The sequence below is a fragment of the Kogia breviceps genome, chromosome 13, assembly GCF_026419965.1.
Source record: "Kogia breviceps isolate mKogBre1 chromosome 13, mKogBre1 haplotype 1, whole genome shotgun sequence".
NCBI classification, from domain to species: Eukaryota; Metazoa; Chordata; class Mammalia; order Artiodactyla; family Physeteridae; genus Kogia; species Kogia breviceps.
In genome coordinates this window covers 26,664,987-26,687,306 of record NC_081322.1, presented here as the reverse complement: position 1 = coordinate 26,687,306, position 22,320 = coordinate 26,664,987, and positions in this window count along the sequence as shown.

The window sequence follows — 22,320 nt, the reverse complement described above, 5'->3', positions numbered from 1 at the left end:
ATTGTGCTGAATACAGATTTTACCCAATTCATAATTGCTTTATTGGATTCTTTTGGATGTTGAGTGCATTTAGGGCCCACGTGTGAGCCTCTTTCCAACCATGAGCCTCTTTTTCTTGCTCTTGCCTGGCTCCTGAGGGGTTTGGAGGTCCCATCCTGATATTTGACCTTTTATCCTCTTTCCAAGCATGTGGGTTTATTTAGCCCTTTAGAGTTTGCCACAACAAAAGTAACAATCCCCACTCCTTGCCCTAAAACAAGAGATTTATTAGAAAGGATACCATGTGGCTGAGATAAACTGAGGGCAAAGTGTGATATGTGATTAACTGAGGGCAAAGTGATTCCAGATGCTGTTCGATTGGCTATTTGGCATCCTTGAAGGGTCACTCATCGGTTTCAGCCACAGTTGTCTTGGCTCTGCCACCACTCCATTCAATTTCTGGGAAGGGCATTTATTAGAGGGCTCAGTGGACAGGTGACATGCAGATCTAATTCATGATTTTTGCAAGTCCCAGTGGGATCTCTTCCGGGTCTCACAAAGCAAAACTGTCTTTGTCTTCCTTCTTCCCCTACTCTGACCACTGTTACTTGCTTCTCCAGGTATGCATTGTAGTCATTCTTCAAAAAAGCAATGTTTGAGAATTGGAGCTAAGAAGACCATTATTTTCTGGATTTTTGAAACATTAGGAGCCTGTGATCATTTGCCTTCCACCCAAGCAGCAGCTTCTCAAACAGGCATGAGGCTATCAGGAGGTGCTAGGAAGCTAAGATTGCACAATTTATCCAAGGAACACAGGGTCCAGGAAAACAATAAATCATCGTTCCCATAATCACCTTCAGACCAAAACCAGGGCTTTTCTCTGTTTACAAAGGGAGATTTATTTGGTAAAGGGCAGGAGGATGTAGCATAATGAATGTTTTGAAGAAAAATGTCAGAGTGTGTGTCTGTTAAGTATTTCAAAAAGGCCTCTTGGACTATTTCAGGTGCATGGTTCACCAGGTCTCTGTCTAGAAAGAGGGTGTATCAAGGACTTTCCTTTCTAAAGAGAAGTCTTGTTAAAGACATAGCGATAGATATCGTTAGTCAAAGCTCCTTAAAAAAATTCCCTTTCATATGGTTTATAGTTTTGGTTTGAATGTTCTAAAATATGCCATAGTAATCACAGATTTAAAATAACTACTTATGATGACTCACTTTTCTTGTTTGCTACATCATTTTCTTTTTCATGTAAAACTATTGTGCACTGGTTATATGAGTCACAATAGGCTAGGTTATGCTGTCTAACTGAAATTTCAATGAATTAGCAAAGGAAAACTCATGCAAACTCTGCTTTATATCCAAAGGCTTCCCAGGGTAGCTTCTAAGTGATGACTCAGGAATCCCCCATCTTTGGCTCCATGATCTCAACATTTGGCTTCGGGGTCACCATAGCAGGATAAAAGAATATGGGACTTACATCTCCTCTTAAATGCCTTGACTCATAAATGGCACACATTATTTTTGTACACAGAAAAGATCACATAACTCCACCTAACTGAAAGGGGCAGGAAAATGTGAGGCAGCATACAGATACTTGCTAAGTAGTAAATGCCTCTACCTTATTGAGCAATATGTTTCTCCTTTGCTTCCCAATATTTACCATATATTTAAATCTTATTCCAGGTTAGTCTCCTTATTATTTATATGCGGATGGATAATAAGTAGTAAATTTGTTCATTCAACTTAAAGAAGCCGATCACCACTAGTGATAATAATGGGATAATATAGAAAACAACTTTTCTATGTGATTCTATCATATAAGATATAATAGATACTTCCAAATAATAGAGATGAATGATGACCACAAAGGACATCTGGAAATTTATTTTCAATATTGAAGTTTAGGAGAATAGCCCCCAGGGAATAAGTCTTCACTGCCCTCTTAAAAAAATCCAAACTAAATACATCCTTCTTTAAAATGCCCTCATTCAGGACTTCCCTGGCGGTGCAGTGGTTAAGAATCTGCCTGCCAATGCAGGGGACATGGGTTCAAGCCCTGGTCCGGAAAGATCTCACATGCCACGGAGCAACTAAGCCCGAGCACCACAACTACTGAGCCTGTGCTCTAGAGCCTGCGAGCCACAACTACTGAGCCCACGTGCCACAACTACTGAAGCCCGTGCGCCTAGAGTCCATGCTCCACAACAAGAAGCCACCACAATGAGAAGCACACGCACTGCAATGAAGAGTAGCCCCCGCTCGCCGCAACTAGAGAAAGCCTGCGCAGAAACGAAGACCCAATGCAGCAAAAAATAAATAAATAAATTCATTTAAAAATAAAATAAAAGGCTCTCATTCACTGCAGTCTGAACAACTCCCTATTACCCATCGTTCTTGATGACTCAACATTCATGCAGATGATAACTTGTCTCCCCAGTTCCTTGCCATCTCATTGCCAATGATTCTACAATCACATTATCATCACATCTCCATGGAATCATTCAGTGGATTGTCAACACCAGAATATACACTACATTATAATTCATGTATTTAAATATTCATAAGTAGTCATATAACATCCAAATCGGGAAAACTTTGAGAATGAAAAGATATGCTATTAATTATTTTACCAAACATATGCCAAAACAGCAGGCATAAACAAGGCTTATCCTCAGCAAGAGAGAACATGATCCTTCTAAATATTTGAGTCTCTGACCCCACCTTCCAGCCTCTTCAGTTCAAGTGCAAGTGCTGACTTATACAATCTTAGATCTCATCATTGAATCTTAATCAACTGATTCTACTTCTTCCTTTCTATTCTTTAGCCTCCTCCTGCCATTAAGTGTCTCCTCATTACTCTTATAATCCATGGTCCATCATTGTGATTATTTCATGTAAAATATATTCATCTCCATTATCCCCATTTTTCTGTTATGCTTGGAAAAAAAATCCCAGCTTTTTATATTTCAACATCTATCTTCTATGGGTTTGGTCAGTGCTATAAGACATATGGACATCATTTTCATGATCTCTAACCTCAGATGGGCCTTAACACTACTCAGTGGTGCTACTTTTTGGGTTTTTTTGCACATCTAAATGACTTCCATGTCACTAAATCCAATGGATATTTCCTTCATATCTTATTCATCTTCCCTGTTTCTCCCAACAGTGGACAACTCCGTGGAGCCACTGCAGATTCAAAGGCCTCTGCAGGGACAGCAGAAGCATCCACTGAGACAGTATCAGCCCAACTTCTCCCTGTGCTGGTCCAGCACCCTCCTTTCCCTGTAAAGATGCTGCCTTTCTGGATGTCAAAGTCTGCTTTCCAGAGAACACAATCCGTGATACTGGCTTCACCTCATTTCTCAGGTCTTAGCTTAAATATTACTTTCTATGACAGCGGTTTGTTTGTTTGTTTTTTTGAATTTTAGAATTTTATTTATTTTTTATACAGCAAGTTCTTATGAGTTATCCATTTTATACATATTAGTGTATAGATGTCCATCCCAATCTCCCAGTTCTTCCCACCACCACCTGCCCCCTGCCATTTTCCCCCCTTGGTGTCCATACCTTTGTTCTCTACATCTGTATGACAGCACTTTCTTATCTGCTTTTTCTCATATAGACTCCAACCCCTCTCCACAGAAATGTTCTCAACTGGAACTCTATTGTTTCTATTTATAGTTCTTATCACACTTTGTTACGATTTATTTATATTTCTTATTTATTACCTATTTCTTTGTCTTTTGAGGAACAGGACAGGAGCAATGACATTTTTGTTTGCCAGCATATCTGTCCCGAGTACCTAGCACAGGGCTTGAATGATTGGGAGAATGATTACACCACCATTGCTAGCACCCAAAACTTTTCCTAGGGATATAAATTCTGAGGAAAAAAAATATTTTATATATATATATATAAAATATATAAAATATATATATTATATATTTATATATATATTGTGTGTGTGTGTGTGTGTGTGTGTGTGTGTGTGTGTGTGTGTGTATGTGGGAGAGAAGAGAATGAATCTAGTTGTTTGTTTACCCCAGGATGATTTTTCACATAATGCAGACCAAAATCTTGCAGACGACTAGGGTCTTAGTAGCAAACTTTTAGCAGCACTGAATTGTGTGCTATATTAGAATACTCAGACTGTGAACATGACTATAATCCTTTCTGAAGGATTAAGTCTATATTGTTTCTGAGTGAAGGTAATATTCGCCGTATGTGCTTTATGTTGGGAAAAAAGTTTTTACAACCAGCTCCCTGCATTAGTGATTAATTTGATCTTTTTGAGTAATTAACTACTTATTTACATTAAGTAACATACAAAATTCCATACAGCAATGACAATAAGCTTCATAGTTTGGAGATAATAGATTTTAATGAAGTAATTCATATATTGTCCTTGACTGATTAGTTAGCAAATGACATAAGAGGTTTTAGATAATTTGCTACAGAAAAAGTGGAAAGCAAAACGTTTCTGATAATTTCAAATCACAGTAATAAATACTTGTGTTTAGTGCTTTTCATTACATGATGAGCTTCTCAAAGGTATTTTAGAGACTAACTCATTGTTGAATCTCTGAATAAGCCCAATATCTGGCCCATAGTTGGCATGTTAATTAATGTTTATTGAATGAATATAGGAACAAATCAATTAAAAATTGTATAAATGAATGTGCTTTCATATGCATTATTTCATTTTATTTTAACAGTTAAACTATGAAACAGGCAGCAGACTTATTATAAAATCCACTTAACAATGACACAACTGAGAGTCAGATAACTTAAGAAATTCAATGTCTTAGTCAGGAATTGTTGGTTGAAATGAACAGGAACTCATTCAGTCTAGCTCAGGAAAAAATGAGTTTTCTCAAGGATACAAAGAAATATCATGGAATAGTGAAGCAGAGGATAGAGCCAGGACTCAGAGTAAATTGGAAAGTCACAAGAGAGCTAATCACACACTCTTTCTGTCCCTCTGCATCTCCCTCCCTCTTTCTTTCTCTCTCTCACCTCAGCTACATACTCTTTTATCTCTGCTTCTCTTATTCCATCTTTTTCTTTCTTCTTTCTGTAGAACAACTCCTGCCTTCTCTTGGTTGTTATTACTCAATGATTTTGGCTTCCTGGTATTTTTGCCTTGCCATGGTTCCAAATTGGGTTTTGATGGACTCCATATGACTAGAGGTTACTATCATTTGAATAAAGTCCATTGATTTTAATTATGGTAAGAAAATACATGACCCTTAGATTAGACAATGAATGTGGGGCATGTACCATCCAGGTATAATTATGGGGCTGAGAGTCTATAGCAGTTCCCCTTCTGACGTCTGAGGGTAAGACACATACACTAGTCCAAGTTCACACTCCTAGTAAGTAGTCAAGTAGAAACTGAGTGCAGAGATTTCAATTCCTGGTTCAGTTCTCATTCAAATGTAGCATGTATTAATGACCAGTAGCTATGCGCTAAGAACTATGCTACACTCCAGGCTATAAACCTAAGCAAAGCCAGACTCTCTTCCTACATTCATGAATCTTATAAGGAAAGTAGGGCGTAAAAGTGAAATCAAAAAGGCAAATGTGATTAAGTGTAATGAAGAAAAGGTACGTGGATGCCCTGTGATATAGGCAAGAGCCTGGACCCAAAAGTGGCAGTTGTAGGGTGTACAGGAAGGGATGTTTCTTTTTTTTTTTGCAGTACGCGGTCCTCCCACTGTCGTGGCCTTTCCCGTTGCGGAGCAAGGCTCTGCACGCGCAGGCTCAGCGGCCATGGCTCACGGGCCCAGCTGCTCCACGGCATGTGGGATCTTCCCGGACCGGGGCACGAACCCGTGTCCCCTGCATCGGCAGGCGGACTCTCAACCACTGCGCCACCAGGGAAGCCTAATAGACGTGCATTTTTTTAGAAAGCTTCCTTTAAAGAGTTGCCTTCATTTTCCGATTATAAACTGATGTAGGCTTGCTATAGAATACTTGGAAACTATAAAAGGACAAAGAATAAGGAAGAAAAGTAAGGTCATACCACTTAGAGATCTCACCGTCAACATTTATATGGACTCACTTCCTGTCCTTCTTCTCCCTAAGTCATCACTCCATGAACATCTACATTATGTAAATGAGATTTCCATTAGCCTCATGGCTGACTTTTCAGACTACCTTCAATTTTGAGGCACATTTAGTACTTTCAAAAACATCCCCCAAATTCCAAACCCAAGGAGTATATGTTTACAATGACAATTTTTAGAGAACTTCTCCATAAGAGTCTTTACAACTTAACTGAAGATCGATGGCCTTGCAAGGATGGGTCCCCTTGCATAGGGACCCATTTTGCTTGGTATATTCACAGTAGAAGTCATCTCCCAAAGGTGTTCCCCTACCTCTCATTGCCTGATTTTGTCATGACATCTAACACCCAGGGTCACAAACCACTGCCACAGGTTGTACACACACATGCGCGCGCGCGCGCACGCGTGCGCACACACACGCAGTCTCCTCGTGAGAGTTTCACAAAATATGGGAAATTATACAAATGTTTATCCACATTTCTACCTTCTCATCTTCAAACATAGCCTTTTAATGTTTATATAACACAGTAGGAATGTATAAAATGTATATTAACCACTCTCTTATTCTTGGGATATTGAAACAAAGACGCGTGTGTGTGTGTGTGTGTGTGTGTGTGTGTGTGTGTGTGTGTGTATTTTCCTTTCAGTAATAAATATCATTATGAAGAAATTCTTGTGTATAAAATTTGAAGGCAGCTCTGATTATCTCTTTAAGGCTCTTGACTACTTATTAGAAGGCTAAGTAAGGATGTAGCTCACATCTTTACCAGCACTGTATTGATTCCTATTTTTAAAAATATATAATAGATACACATGCACAATCATTGATTTAACTTTTTTTATTACTTGTGAGGATAAAACTCTTTTATCTGTACATATTTCATCTAAATTCCATTTATACTTCATCTTATGTAGATTTCCTGGTTCTTCCCCTTGTTTACTCTTGGGATGTGCATTGTTTAGGCTAACCTAAGTTTTTCTCTGGTAGCTTTCAATGACAAAGTTTTTTGTTCTATCATTCATGCTACGAGTCCTCATGGGTTGACTGGGGTTCTGCTCCTTATTGCCCTCCCTCATCATCACACTGGGACCCAACTGAAAGAGCAGCCACTATCTGAAATTGTCCCTACTATACATCTAATAAATATTAAATGTTCATTGTACTCTCATTTTACCTTTATGTAAATATGTATAATTAAATGAAAAATTAGAAAAATTTATAAAATTTATTTAAACTAAAATTTTGTCTATTTTCAAAGCTATATTTCATCCAGCAAAGAAGCTACTTTGTCTCCTGGGACTATAATGCTGCTATATCTAAGGGATTGGAAATTCCTAGAATGACTTCTCAAACAGATAAACATGTTTCTCTCTAATCAAGAAGGAGCCAAGTGTGTCAGGCAGGGAACTTGCCTAAGCTTTTCAAAGACTCCTGTGAAAATCTTCAGAAATGGAGCTCTTAGCAGCCTTAATTCTGTTCTCCCACTTCGAGCAGGTGCAAGTCACTCCAAATGCCATCTCACAGCTTCCTTTCCTGCCCTCTCTGGATTCTCCTCTTGTTTGCCCAGCTGTCACATTTCTTCTCCTTCCACCCTTCACAGTTCAAGTTCTTTCCACTTGGCTCCAAAGCCAGACCTCACAGCAGAGTAAGTAAGGCAAGAGGGAACAGGTATCATTACCTGGAGCCAATTACATTTTTTCTTCTCCACTTATGCTCAGAAGAAATATGGTAAAACAATTAGAAAAAAAAGTAACAAAAGACTTTATGTCACCTGTTTCCTTGCTGTCCTGAAATTCTGTTGAAGACGGTGAGATCAATCGGTCTTCCGTCAAGTCTGCATGTTCAACTACCCATTAAAAGACACTCTTCAAAGTTTTTTTTCCCTAATTTGGAGCATTTTATATTGACACACATTACTTGATCAGTGTTTATTTTCCTTATGATTCACTTTAAATTGATTCAATTTAAATGATTACTTATGATTTTTAAGGGGTTTTTAAATGCTTTGATACAAATATTTCATTTCCAAAAACATATTCTATGGAAATGATTTATACACTGGGCTCCTCATTGCAATTTTATTTTCAGTAGTAAAAGAAAGAAAATAACTTAATTATTCAATAATTAGAACTTAGTTTAGAAAGCATGGTACATCCTATTGCAATCATTTAGAATGACAAATGAAAATATATCAATCAGTATATTGCTAAACAAAAAATACTGCACTTAAAATATGCATCATATGAAGCCATACAAAAACACATGCACCTATATGGTTGGAGAAATATGGAAAGTTTTATAGAAAATAATAATTTTTTATGTCTGGGATATGGTACTTCATGTAATCTTTTTTACTTTCTTGTAATGAAAAACATCACTTTGGTAAACAAACAACAAAAAATAAAACAATAGTAAATGTCACAAACACATGCTACTTTCCCATGTATATGTATGTGTGTATGTGTTTATATAAACATATAGAAAACTTTCTTTCAAGACACGCTTTCTGAGTTATGATGAAAATAACAGAGGAAATAAAAGCAAATGTAGATATAGTAAAATCATCTTTAGGGCTACTTTTTGCCTCCCTTTCCTCCACCTCCTCCCAGAAATATTGACCACCTTTTTTAAACACTCTGCCATGGTTTTCTCAACATTAAAATTTTCTGGCTATGTATCATTTTTTCTTTTTCTCCCTCCCTTTCCCTCGCTCTTTCTTTCTCTCTTTCCATCTTTCTTTCTCTCTTTCCTCCTTCTTTTCTTTCTTTCTTCCTTTCTCTTTTTCTTTCTTTCTCTCTTTATTTATTCTTTCTTTCTTTTTCTTTCCTAGCTCTTTCTTTGTCTACTGTTACTAAACATATGTAATAACTACCATGTATCAATAACTGATATTTTTGTTACATGCTTTAAATATTTAATGCAATTTTATCTTCTCAGTAAGTCTGACATTTTGATATCACCCCCAGTTTATAGATTATGAAAGTGAGGATCAGAGAGAATAAAATAATATGCCAGGGTTATGCTGGTATTTAAAAACTGTAATTTGAATCCTATCCTATCCAACTTCATTGCAAGTATTTGATCCATTACTCTTATTAAATGTGCTTTCTTATTCCTTATTGAATGTGCATATGTCTGAGTGATGAGACTTGACCTATGTGTTTCTCTCATTGTACTGTTTTTCTCACATAACTCATTTACTCTCATGGCTTCACCAACTGTTATAGACTCTTAAATCTTGGAATCTTAAAACTCTATGCCCAGTCTTGAGCTGCCTCTAGACTTCTAGACTAATGCCTCAAACTCTAGATAATAGATACCTAACACTTAATATGTGGTAGTCATTATTTTCAAATGTGACCTTAAGCTGATTGATGCATTTAATTCTCACAACACTACCAACAAGCTACGTACTTGCAAATTTTATTAATGAGGAATTGAGGTTTAGATAAGTTAAGTAGATTGCCCCCAAGCACAAAGTTTGATACTTCTTCTTGGATGGGACTACTTTCACCACTAACAATAACTAAAGGTGCTTTTACCTCAGGACTTTCTGAAAAAGACACAAATATTGTTGGAAATGATTGCCTGATCCCATAATTTGAGACATTTATTTGCATTACCTACCCACTTATATCCAGTCATGTCTAAATAGTAGACATTGCACTGTGACATCAGTTTGACATTGCAAACTGATACATTCCAGAACTAGGAGGTAGTGAGGCTCTGAAAACCCTCTGTGAGATTCTCCTCTTAAACCTCTGTTGTGTCATCAGTGGAGGTCTTAGCACACACAGTCTAATGTGTACTGGGATGTTTAATTCTCAATTCGGGGACCTTATAAATAACCACAGATACTTTTGAGTCTATCAGCCAAGTGCTAGATACTGTGCTGGGTACTGGGGAAACAACAAATATTAAAAGAAAAGTTTCCTGATCTCACGGAGCTTCAGTTTATGACCTTTCAGGTAAAGGCAATTGCATTTGCATTCACCCCAATTCCTCCCACCCTCAGGACCAAAATCAGACAGGCAAATGCGTGTGTTACTTTTATGTGTCCTCTCAGACCTATGGTGTGGCATGGAAACCCAGACCATGGCCCCTGAAGCAGGCATGATTCACTTCACAGAAGTTGTTTATTTACTGGTAGTTAATTAAATTGAATAGCTCATGAAATTTCCTATTTTAGCTAGTTTTTCTCAGTCATTTTTCCAAAGGATATATATAGCCCATAAAATAAAGAATTTAACTCAATATTTCCTCAAATTCTAATATTTGGCAGTGACTATGGAAAACTTTGTATCCTGTTCTTATTATCACCTGTTGTTTTGCAAATTATTAGTAAGTAGTTTGAGAAAAGTGATGAGCCATTTATTTGGGCAACTACAATGTTACTTAGAATAATATTTGAAGTGGCAACCATCTTTTCCAATAGCATAACCAGATCAGTAACTCAGGCCAGGGACTATTTCCCCTATTTTCATATTTCACAAACATATTATACTCCTCAATAAGGATTAGTATTCCTCTTTAATATCTTAGAAGTGTCCCAATGTCAGAGAAAAATGAGAATGACTGGATTTTGATGGTTTATGTTTGCGTGTGTATTTGTTGTTCATTTTGTTTCTGAAAGAGCGGACAGTGTTCTTTATTATTAATTGATGAATATTTTGGTCCAACATAAATCATTGATTCACCCATTATAAAGTAGTTGTGTTCACTAGATAATGCTCTTAAATCAAATGAATATTGAATAGTAGTACAGAGTAGAAACTTGCTGTTAAAAGCCCTTCTATTTGGGTGCAATGGTCAAAGTTTTATGATAAACTGCTTTCTAAATCAGACTGAGAAAAGGTAGGACAAAAATAACAAGAAAAATGCCAACAAAGGTATTTACAGTTATTTATAGGAATCCCCTATTCCCCAAATAAAGGTTTTTTTCCCCTTCCTTCTTTGTTTCTTCCCTTTCTTTCAATAGTATTGTGATTCAAAGTAGTATATTTGAGTTAAAACACACATAATAGCTTTAGTGATCATTTGCATTGCAAAACTCCTACTTAAAAAAATGTCTGTTGGAATTTTGCTACAACTTAATGTTGGGGTCAATTCCATGGGACTTTTTAATAGGTGAAAGGCTCTGGGTAAAATAAACCATTGTTCCCCCCAACCCCCTTCTTCAAAACGTGATGGAAATACAGGTATTGTGAAAGGAAAAACAAAGAAGTTTAAAATTATAGCCCTTGTGTAGAACAAAGATAAGCTCTGTTGCACTGGTTTAAAAATATAGGATATTTGCTAAAGAAGATATAAAAATGGCAAAACATTGTAGAAATATTTTCTAACCACATAACTTGTAAGTATGAAGTAAGCTGATACATGATTTTTTGGGTCTGTTCCTCAGATAAAAGAATGTATTTATTTTATGGTTATCAAATAAAGTGGAAATTGCCCAATAAGTCCTTTAAAATGAATAACAGGAAATCAGCATTTTCATAAGTATCATTATCAAACACATAATTTAAAAAATGATAATAGAATAAGTATTCTATTATGTTGATCTATAACATACATGAAGTTGGAAGGAAAGACTTATTTCTTCCTCAGCAGGAGATAGTTTAAGGCTCATAAAATATATGTTGCAGTAAGATTTTGCAGCTTGTACTTTCTACATGTATGGTGGTGACACCCATAAAAACGAATCCAGACTTTATGTTCTCCATGTAAAATTCCACTTCAACAAGAGATAAATAAAATATAACAGTATAGAAGTTGCTTCAGGTCAAATCCCTGATTTCCTTAGATCTACTCTGACTTTTTTTACTCTAATTATTTGAGTATTTGTTAATGGCTTTGTATGGGTATATTTTCTATTGTGTATCATGTGGCTCTTCAGGGCTTCCAGGATCAAAGCATTGGCCATGACAAAATCTGACTACCAACAATGTATATATTTTAGATTATATACATATCAATGTGTACATATGTGTGTATAAATATGTATATATAAACAAATATATATACATGGATATATGTGCATATACATTCATGTGCTTTAACGTATTAATCTTCAAAAAATATTAAAATAATTTCTACAATGTTCCCCTGAAAATAAATGTATCTGAAGCACTAAGAAAAATTGAAACAGTTCATCGGCTATCATCAATCTTAGTGTGTTTCTGTGACCTTCCAGAAACAACAGCCAGTCTTTCAAAGGTTTTTGAGAAGGAGGTAGAAGGTAAAATGTGCAACTGCAAGAGGTGAGCACATCTTCAGATCTTAGTTTTCTACTTTCGCAGAGAAAAAACGACAAGCGTTTTCTTGCTTAGTTATGCCCTTGGGTGAGGGAAGCATTTAACCCAAGTAGACTCTGGTAAACCAAGTTACTAAATTTCAAGTATCTAGGATTAATATGTGGTTCACATAAAGACATATTTCTCTTCCAAGTTTGCCTTCTAATTAAAGAAATATAATTTGCTTCTTTTTTGTTTTCTTTTCTAATTTTCTTTTGTTTTTATTCCTTAGAAGTTGTTGATTGCACTTTGGAAATCGGAGGAGGATAAAACTAGTTTTAGTTAGTTAAACATGGAAAATGTCTTGTATGTAGTTTATAATATATAAGCGTTGTTTATACGTCCACAAGATCAAGGTTTCTTGGTTTCTTTCTTTTACCATATTGATATCATAAGAGTTTTTCATTTCTTTCTTTTAGGGAAAACAGCTTTCCCTTTGGTCATATTTTCTAAATTTGTCATGCGAAGAAAGTCTAAAGAAAAATAAAAATTGAATTAAAAAGCTTTTTCTTATTTTTGTTAAAATTTAAGAGCCATTTGCTTTATATTTTTGAATAAGACTTTGCTTTAGGGTTAAATTAGTTTGGAAAGGGCATAACTAATCATAAAGGCAACATTAAATTTGGAATTTAATTTGCACTCTTTTGACCTTTATTTTATATTAGTCTGTCCTGTGTTTTTTCACTTTGTGCCTCAGCCATTTTACTAGCTGTATAACTGTGTGAAAGTTAATAAACACTTCTAAGCTTCAGTCTCCGGTCTCCTCAACTGTAAAATAGAGATGATATTATGATATAATGCTTGTAAGAATATAAAGCATGATAAATTCCATATGTATATGTGCAAATGCCTTATATTATATGTATATATACAGTGTGTGTATACATATATAGTGAATATTTGTGTATATACACATACATAAACATACACTCACATGCATATATAAGTGTGCATATATATGTCATTTATTGGTTTCATTTATTTTTCTTAATTTCATTTGTTTTTCTGGTAATCTTACCTCCTCCAGTCGTTTCCTTATACTGCTATTTAATAAGGTGTTTGGAAAAAACTCATTCAATTAAAGAATCAACAAAACACTTTAAATATATCACATTCAATGTCTACTTTCCCTTTATTGGGGGAAAATGTTTGGCTTTTGGTCCTGAGTTGGAGATTTCAGTTTTAAAAGATTTTCTGAGGAATTTGAAATTATAGAGACTGATGGCCTATTGAAAAAGGAAATAAAGACTACGCAAACTTAAAAGAAAATTTCTTCAACTTGTTGTAATCTTTTTCTTTCTCTCTTTCAACAAGTTAAAAGGACAACATGGAAAAAGATAGGAGATGAAAATCAAAGATTTGTTTGAAATAAGAAAATTGTGAAATAGCAAAGAGTCCTTTCTGATCATCACTTAAAATTGAACTACATTCTAATTTAAGTCGAGAAATCTTAGAAAGTAGCCTGCAGAAATTCACCCTCAGGCTGAAGCCAGACATTCTTTGCTGATTTAGGCCCTTAATTAGGCATAAACTAATCATGCTGTGAACTCTAGAGAAGAAATGACATAATTTAGTGTTAATTTCTTAATTGTTAGAAAGTGATACTTCAGTGTGTGCTTTATCCAACAAGAATGATCTGCAATGTGGCATCTCTTCTCTCCACGTGTCAACAATTTACACTTCGAACATATCAAAGAAAGAACACTTAACAATGTACTTCATTCTCTTTACTGTATCTTCAAAACATATTTGATGTTCTAAAATATAAACCCCCCTTTCACTCACAGAATAATTGATGTGGTGTTTCAGTATTGAGAATGGGAAATCTAGTCAAAACGTAGAAAACTATTTTTCATATGAAATCACTGGTGCTAAATTATCCAATGGTAAGTCCAAATGGCATCAGAGGACAAAAATATCTATTGGATGCATCAACTTTCCTAACTTTCCTCCACTTAAACTCTCTTGAAGAGACAAGCTGGGATAATAATTAAAATCATTATTAATTCATATTCATTCTATGCTGTGACTTTAAAATAGAGGTCAAGAAATCAAACACATAATGGAAATCTGTATTTCCTCCTTTTGAAAGAGAGCAGGATTGCAGGAAGGCTATAGTCATTATAAGAAGCGCTTTACTTGCATGTTCTTGAATAAGTAATGAAAAATATGGAAATCAAAATTCTAGAAAATGGCAATTAGAAAAATGAAAGTGATATGGAAATAAAAACAAGATTGTTGTTGTGTTTGTTGGTTAATAAACAATGAGATCTTTCTAATAGGAACCAAGTAAGAGTTATTCTTGTGTCTCTGGCCCATTTAGATGGCATAAACACAGAGGTGGAACCAAATATGCTTAATGGAGAAAAGCTCTGTTTTATATTGTCCATAGAAACCATCATGCAGGCTCAATATATGGTAATACATTTCCTTCTTCCTTCTCGACTCTTGACCCATTTGTTCCACTGAAAAGACCTCAAAGGAATGAAAGGAAAACAGCCTAGCAGGAAGTAGGTTTGTGTATTAGACTGAAATTAAAAGGAAAAAACAGACTTTTAGGCAATGTTGTTAGTGAATTTTAGTACATTGTGGTTTGCAAATATAAAATTGTTGCTATTTTGTGTTCAAACTTCATTTCAGTGAGTTTTTTCTTTCACTAATAGGACAACAGTGTGCATCTATTAGGTGATAGCCTAATATTACAGAACACATCGAGAATTCTAAAAGCTGAATTTTCCAAGTCCTGGGAGAAGTCTTTGCAACCCAGCTCAAAGCAGTCAAGAGTCTGAGCACAGCCTGTGTGCCAGGACCCAGATGCAGGCCCTCAGGGGCTCCCAGGCTAGAGAGAGGGCTCTTCTCCAGAGCAAACAATAATGACAAGAGCTGCACAAGACCAGTGTGGACAGTGTCCGGGGAGCAGAGGCAAAAGGGAGAGACGCTTGCCTTTCCATGTCTTTATCAACAGCACAGCTCCCAATGTCCTTACAATGTGCTGGCTCCCTTTCCCAACTTCCTAACAAACAAGTAACCTTGCATATGAACATATTTTCATTTCAACATCTATATTTCTTATCTTTCCTAATAATTTACCACTGATTCACGATCTTTTCTGTTAGAAAGTCTATTCTGTTCTTTACAGAAGTGCAGTTAAAATGTTTCATTTTAACAGTCTTACAGTGCTGGCACATTTCCTATGAATTCCCTCCAAATTGATCCTGATGCAGGTTTTCCAAGAAATAATATCCTCTCCTTCATACTTATTTTCTTAAAGACTGGATATTCTTTGAATATACTATTGACAATATCTGAGATGATGAGTCTTTTTAAAGGGCTGAGTTAGAGTCATACCTAGGTAGCTCTTAGACATTCATGGGAACATAACCTGTCTATAATTTCCACATATTCTTAAAAGTATTTATAAACAATAATAACATGTGTAATGTCAAGTGAAATGAAATAGTCCAGATCACGGCCATAGTAACAGATCAACAAACTGTGGTTATCCACACAGGCATTCTTCTGAGAAAATTAATAAACCAGGGAAAATAATGGAGTTAAAGTATATAAACATCATGAAAGTCTGGGTATAACAAACAAAGTGTGTGTTTCTGGGAGATTAGCTAAAGCAAAACTTATATATAATTAGGTAAAATGCACTTATGGTTTTAAATGGCATGGTTTATGTCACACATTAGTACACCACAGGACTAGAAACCTCATTATCAGTAATATTTACAATATATTCAGACACTTAACATATCATTACAAGAATTCTTTCCCCTAAATAGACTAGTGTGATCTGTGTATCTATCTATCTATCTATATATATTCTGTATTATAGTTTATAACAAGTTCACTTAGGTTTTATAAATAAAGCAATGATATACTTAATAATGATTTGCAAATGTACATTAATTGCATACTTATGCAAAATTCTTTTTTAAAAAAATTGAATTAGAATAACTCCTGTAGTTCCTCAACTAGACAGAAAACAACCAGAAAATAGTATTAATTTTTACAATAAAGGGATTTTCTGACTTTATTAAAGGTTGAAAACCAAGGCCAGGCAGACAAATGCATCTGTCTAAAAATTTCAATAGTTTACATAATCACTACTTATCTGAAATATTGTCTAGGATTCATTACGTATTTTCAAAAGGTTTTTATTTATTTGTTTATTTTGAATTGTTGAATTTTATTTTTTTTTTTATGCAGCAGTTTCTTCTTAGTCATCCATTTTATACACATCAGTGTATACATGTCAATCCCAATCTCCCAATCATCCCGTCACCACCCCCCACCGCTTTCCCCGCTTGGTGTCCATACGTTTTTTCTCTACATCTGTGTCTCAATTTCTGCCCTGCACACCGGTTCATCCGTACCATTTTTCTAGGTACACATTACCACATTTCCACTTACTGAAATCACTGTCAACACTACAAATTTACCCTACCAACCAACTAATTCAACTAAAATGAGACCTGGTAAAACTCATCTTTGCACACCTGCAGAATCTGATTTTTGAAACTATATGCAATCCTTACATTGTTTCACAAATCACTGCACTGCTCAATTGCATTATTAACCTTTATAATTGATTTTAAATCTAGTATATCTTACATCTGAACTCTATATATTCATTAACTTTTGACTGACTGCAAAATTAGTTGAACAAAACTCAACTGTTATTTTACCATAAGGACCTGAGAGTTTCACTGGTTCGTGTAGCAAATTCTAACTATAGGCTTTCAAGCGAAGCCATTTCAACTCAATTTGATCAAGCTTAACACATATTTCTGAAACATTCCAGAGCCTTCAAGATGCTAGGCAAATAAAGATGGGTATGTTTTAATTCCTGTCTGTAAACATGTTTTAAACAATAATGTTAAAAGGAAAGTAAGATGCTGCAGGACGACTATTTAAAAGCTGCAGCAATTGTCTGCCTCTGAAAATGGAGATTGGGATTTACCTTTGGGACAGAGTACCTTCAAGATTGACAAAATTGTCGAGCCCTTTTATTCATGTAGCTGTGAAGAAAAATACCTTCTCATTTTTCCTGAAGGTCTTCCCAAATGCAGATATTGAAAATTCAGTTATATGTTCATTCTCTTAAGGTGAATTGGGTGCTTCTGATGATTTAGAATGATTTTCCTTTCTTATATTTGGAATTAGGTTTCCCAATGTCTAAAGATTATTATTCTTAGAATATACTTTAAGATTTTTGTCCTCAGTTGTCACAGAGATTGGAAGCTAGAACCAGAAATGCTAGTGAGGATTAAACTTCTTTTAAATCTCATTCTTTAGAAAAGCCCATGAAAAGACAGTTGTCTTGGTTTGGGTTCCCCTCGAAGCAGACTCTGAGGTAAGATTTTGAATCCAAGTAATTGATTTAGAAGGGATACTAGTGTGACAAAACATCAGTAGGAGAGTAGACATGAGGCATGGGAGAGAGAGAAAAAACAACAGAGTTTGCATGAGGAAGCCAGTGACCACAGAGGGCAAGTGGAGCCCAACCCTATTGGCAAAATCTGAGAGACAGTAGAGATGATACCTGAGAGTTATCCAAGGAGGTAGAAGTTCAGGTTTTTATCACTAACATCTTGTCCATTATTAGTCTAGGGCACATTTGCAAATATTAATCCTTTGGCACTTTCAGCTAGCCCCATGGCAGAGAAAAAACCTTCATGCCAAAAGAATCATGGTATTCACAGTGAGCAGCCTTTAGTATATAGATGTGTAATAAAGACTAGAGAAACCAAAGATTGAACACTGAGTAAAAAAAAAAAAAAGGTTTACTGCTAAGCAGAGAACCTCATCTAACATGGAGTTCAGGAAGGCTCCTGAAGAGGAAGAATGGGGTAGATGTGGAGTGGGTCTTTTAAACCCCAAAGACCCCAAACTCTCTCTGTCCCGTGTTAGGAAAGCCAAGTCTCCGGATGTAGCTGAGGGACTAACTGTACTGGAGTTTGTTCGTTATTTAAGCTCGGGGTTATCTGCAGATGGTCAGCCGTGAATGTGCGATGCTCAATCTGAGATGGTGGTGTTTAGGTGCTTCTGCTTTGTATGTGAGGTCTCCACTGGGTGTGACCCTGCTTTGTGTGTGACCTCCAAGAGATGGGATTGCGCTGCCTGTCAGGTCTGCCCCAGTATCAGCAGACTAAGTAAGGGTTCATCAGGTGAGTGCCAGGGAGAAAACAACACCATTTTTGAGAAGTGTTGTATTAATCTTAGACAGCATCTGGGGAATAGGCCACATGCTTCCCGCAACTGGCCCTGAAAAAAAAAAAAAATGACGTCCTCACAACTAATCATCATGGGACTTGAAAGGCCCAAGGAGGAAACTAGGTGAGATTTCCTTAGTCTTAATTATGTGGTTTCTAGAAATTAAATGTTGCAGTGTTAATATAAGGTCTGTCCATACTGTAGAAGTCTGGGATACAACAAAGGTAATAATTTGTAAATGGAGATAGGTTTAACAAGGTTTGGCCTAAAAGCATGTGATTGTTTTTTGTTTGTTTGTTTGTTTGTTTTGGTCTAGAAATTTAGCCAAGAGAGATTAAGATTATTGTAAAGATGATGATGAGAAGAAAGAAGATAGCACCAATGAATGTTTAATAGATATATATATATATATACACACTTATAAGAATGTAAGAGAAAGACACATATTTTATATTTACAATAACCCTAATTATATAGATTAGGAAATAAGCATTTCCTAAAGACCTAGAGATAAAAATTTAATCCAAGACTCTCAAATGCCAAATCTGCAACTTATTACAATATACCACATAATCTGACACCCCAGAAAGACCCAGAAACACAACAGTGGCACTTATCATGTGCCATCAGTTTAATTAATTTTGCCCTGTTAATATTAGTAGTTTCTGAATCAGAAGAACCTATGGGGCCAATGAGACACAGCCTGTTAGCATACAATCCCCATGTGTCCTGGTTGAAAAGCGCAGTTTGTGTAGAATACTTCCACTCAGAGAGAGGGGGCCTCAGAAGACCCTGTTTAATTGAATATTTAGTCAGTTAAATATCATCCTGATCCATTTAGTTGAAACATTCAATGGCAAGAATGAAAGTCACTTCTCATTTCTAAAACCAAAAAATATATTTACAATATGAGAGGTCATTTTCTTTTGTTATATGTAAACAGATGAGACCCAATGGTCTTATAAAAAACAATATATTTCTTTACACTGCAAAAGGTTATTTATAGTAAAGTAATTTTATATTAGTTTTCATTTTTCTGTTTTTGGAAAAATATATAAATTGAAACTGAACGAAAAATGAAGCAAACACAACTTTACTTCAAATAAATCTTAAGCAAACTGAAAGGAAAAGGAAAAATAATCTAGTCCAAATAGTTTATGAATATATTTCAATCTTTAGTGGTGTGTTGGTGGGAAAAACTGCAAACAAATCCTGAACACTTTTTCAATAGTGTGTGTTTTTTTTTTTAAATGGTATGGGCATAGCAATTCTGAAACTATAAAATGTGTTATAGGATTCAGCAAATAAATAAATATGTTGATATTTTGGGGAGTCAGAGTTCTCACTATGGGGGAAGGGGCATTTAAATAAGAAATAGGGGAAGGTAAAAAAGAATCTTGTGGGGGGGGTTGCATGGAATTGAAGGTATTGGTATGGGCTAATGATTTCTAAAATGTGTGCATATGTATATATATATATGTGTTTATGTGACATATATATAGGTGCTTAATTTAGTGTATAGTTACATATGTATAATTAGATGTATGAATATATATATATATATAGCTCTAGATAGCATCCAGGTCTAGAAGGAACAACACCCCAGCAGCAATGAGTATACCCACCACCCCACATCTTGCTCTCTAATAGCATACACCTCCCGCTAAAAGGAAACAAGACTTCTAGATTGGGGCAAGATGGGTACAAGATGAGGCTGGAACAGCTTGTTATGCCAAGAAAATTAAGATATGCTCAAAAAAGCCATGGAGCATCTCACAAAGAAAGACATTGGGCCAGCTTGAAAAATCCCCCCACTGGCCAAATATAGAGCAATTTGTGCCCCCAAATAATTAATTGCAGCAATGAATTGTAGATCATTTCTAAAAAGTAAGCATTACTATGCCAATAGTAAATAGAAAGATAAATAACTGAGAGAGAAGGGAGGGCTTTCCTTACTGTAGAAAGTCAAAGGCCAACTGGCAGATATGGAGAAGTGCTGGAGTTGGGTCAGGAAAGGATCAATGTACACTAAATTTAGAGAGAAATTTTGAAGAGGTGTAGGATATTTGCATCGTCGTGAGGTGTTTTTCCAAGGATTGTTCAGTAATTCAAGAGGAAAAACAGTAACTATACAGTGGAGAAATGGGATGACCCTTTGACAATTTTGACAAAATTAGCATTGGCAAAAAAGCCAAAGGTCCCCATGTGCCTCCCATGTAATGCCCTGGGAAGGATACCTTTCACTATTACAGCATTGCAACTGGTAATGTATCTGAGTCTAATTATGAAGAAACCTCAGACAAACCCCAAATGAGGAACATTCTAAGAAAGGGGAGGGAAGAGGATATATTCTTCAAAAATGCCAATGTCACAAAAAACAAAGGAAGGTTGTGGAAATGTTCTAGATCAAAGGAGAAGAAATAGGCATGCCAACTAAATGCATACATGATTCTAAACTAGGTAGAAATTTTACTATAAAGAATATTATTGGGTCAATGGAAAATATTGGAATATGGTTATAAAATTATATAAAGCTTTGTACTAATGCTATAATTTACTGAAGTAGATATCTGTACTGTGGTTACTGTAAGAGGATATCCTTATTCTTAGAAAAGACATACTGAGAAATTTAGAATAAATGGCTATTATGTATGCATTTTACTCTTAAATGGTTCAGGAAAAATTATATATAATATATATTAATTTTAATATATAAATATATAATATATAACATAAATATAATACATATAACATTTATCATTAATACTTATATGTTATTAATATCTCTTTATATATATTTATATGTTTATTATATAAACTGAGAGAGAGAAAGCACCATGGCAAAGCAAATGGGGCAAACTGTTAACAAGAGGTGAGTCTGGGTACAGGGTACATGGGTATTCTATGTGCTTTTTTTTTTTTTTTTGGCCACCTTTTGTATATTTGCAATTACTTCCAAATAAAACTCTCTTTAAAAAAAAAATCACGGGTTTTAACTCAGAAAGAATAGGTTGGAATCCTGAGTGATCTTAAGTCAGCTACTTCATTGTCTCTGTCTCAGTGTTCTGCTCCATGAAACAGAGATAATTAATCACCTCACTTCGCAATATTATCATGAAACAAAATGAATTGCTATTTGGAATACAGCAAATAGGTGATCAGAAAGCCCAGCCCTTCCCTCAGAGCCCAAACTCCTCTCCCAGATAAGTATCATTAAATCTAGTTTCCAGGAGATTGATTAAATTCTCAGGTCTTTTAAATAATTTTTACCTAATAATTTAAATTTGATTTAACCTAATCATGCTTTTAAAATTACACAACAGTAGAGATTTTAAGACTAAATTATGGTCTTACTCTGATAATGGGAAGTCTTTCAAGTTCAGAAATATTTTGTATTCATGTTGGCATTCCTAGCAATACGGTTCTTGGCACTTAATAGATGTTCACTGTGTGTTTATTGACATGAGTACAATAATCCATGCAGATATAACTAAAGTTTGATATAATTATGGAATTGAAATATGATAATATTTCTGCATTGTAAGATATGCATCTGAATACCTATAGGATTGAAGAGCCATGTGGCTGGTCTGAGGTTACCTGAACTGACTGAAGTGCCTCCTTTAGTTTCTGCTCTAACCATTCAGACCTAGATCACATACCAAGACATTTTTCTTTCTCCTGCAACCCAAACTGGTTCTTTCAAAGAGACTCAATGCCAAGCATTTTATGTAGTCTGCAGTCTTATTCCATAGAA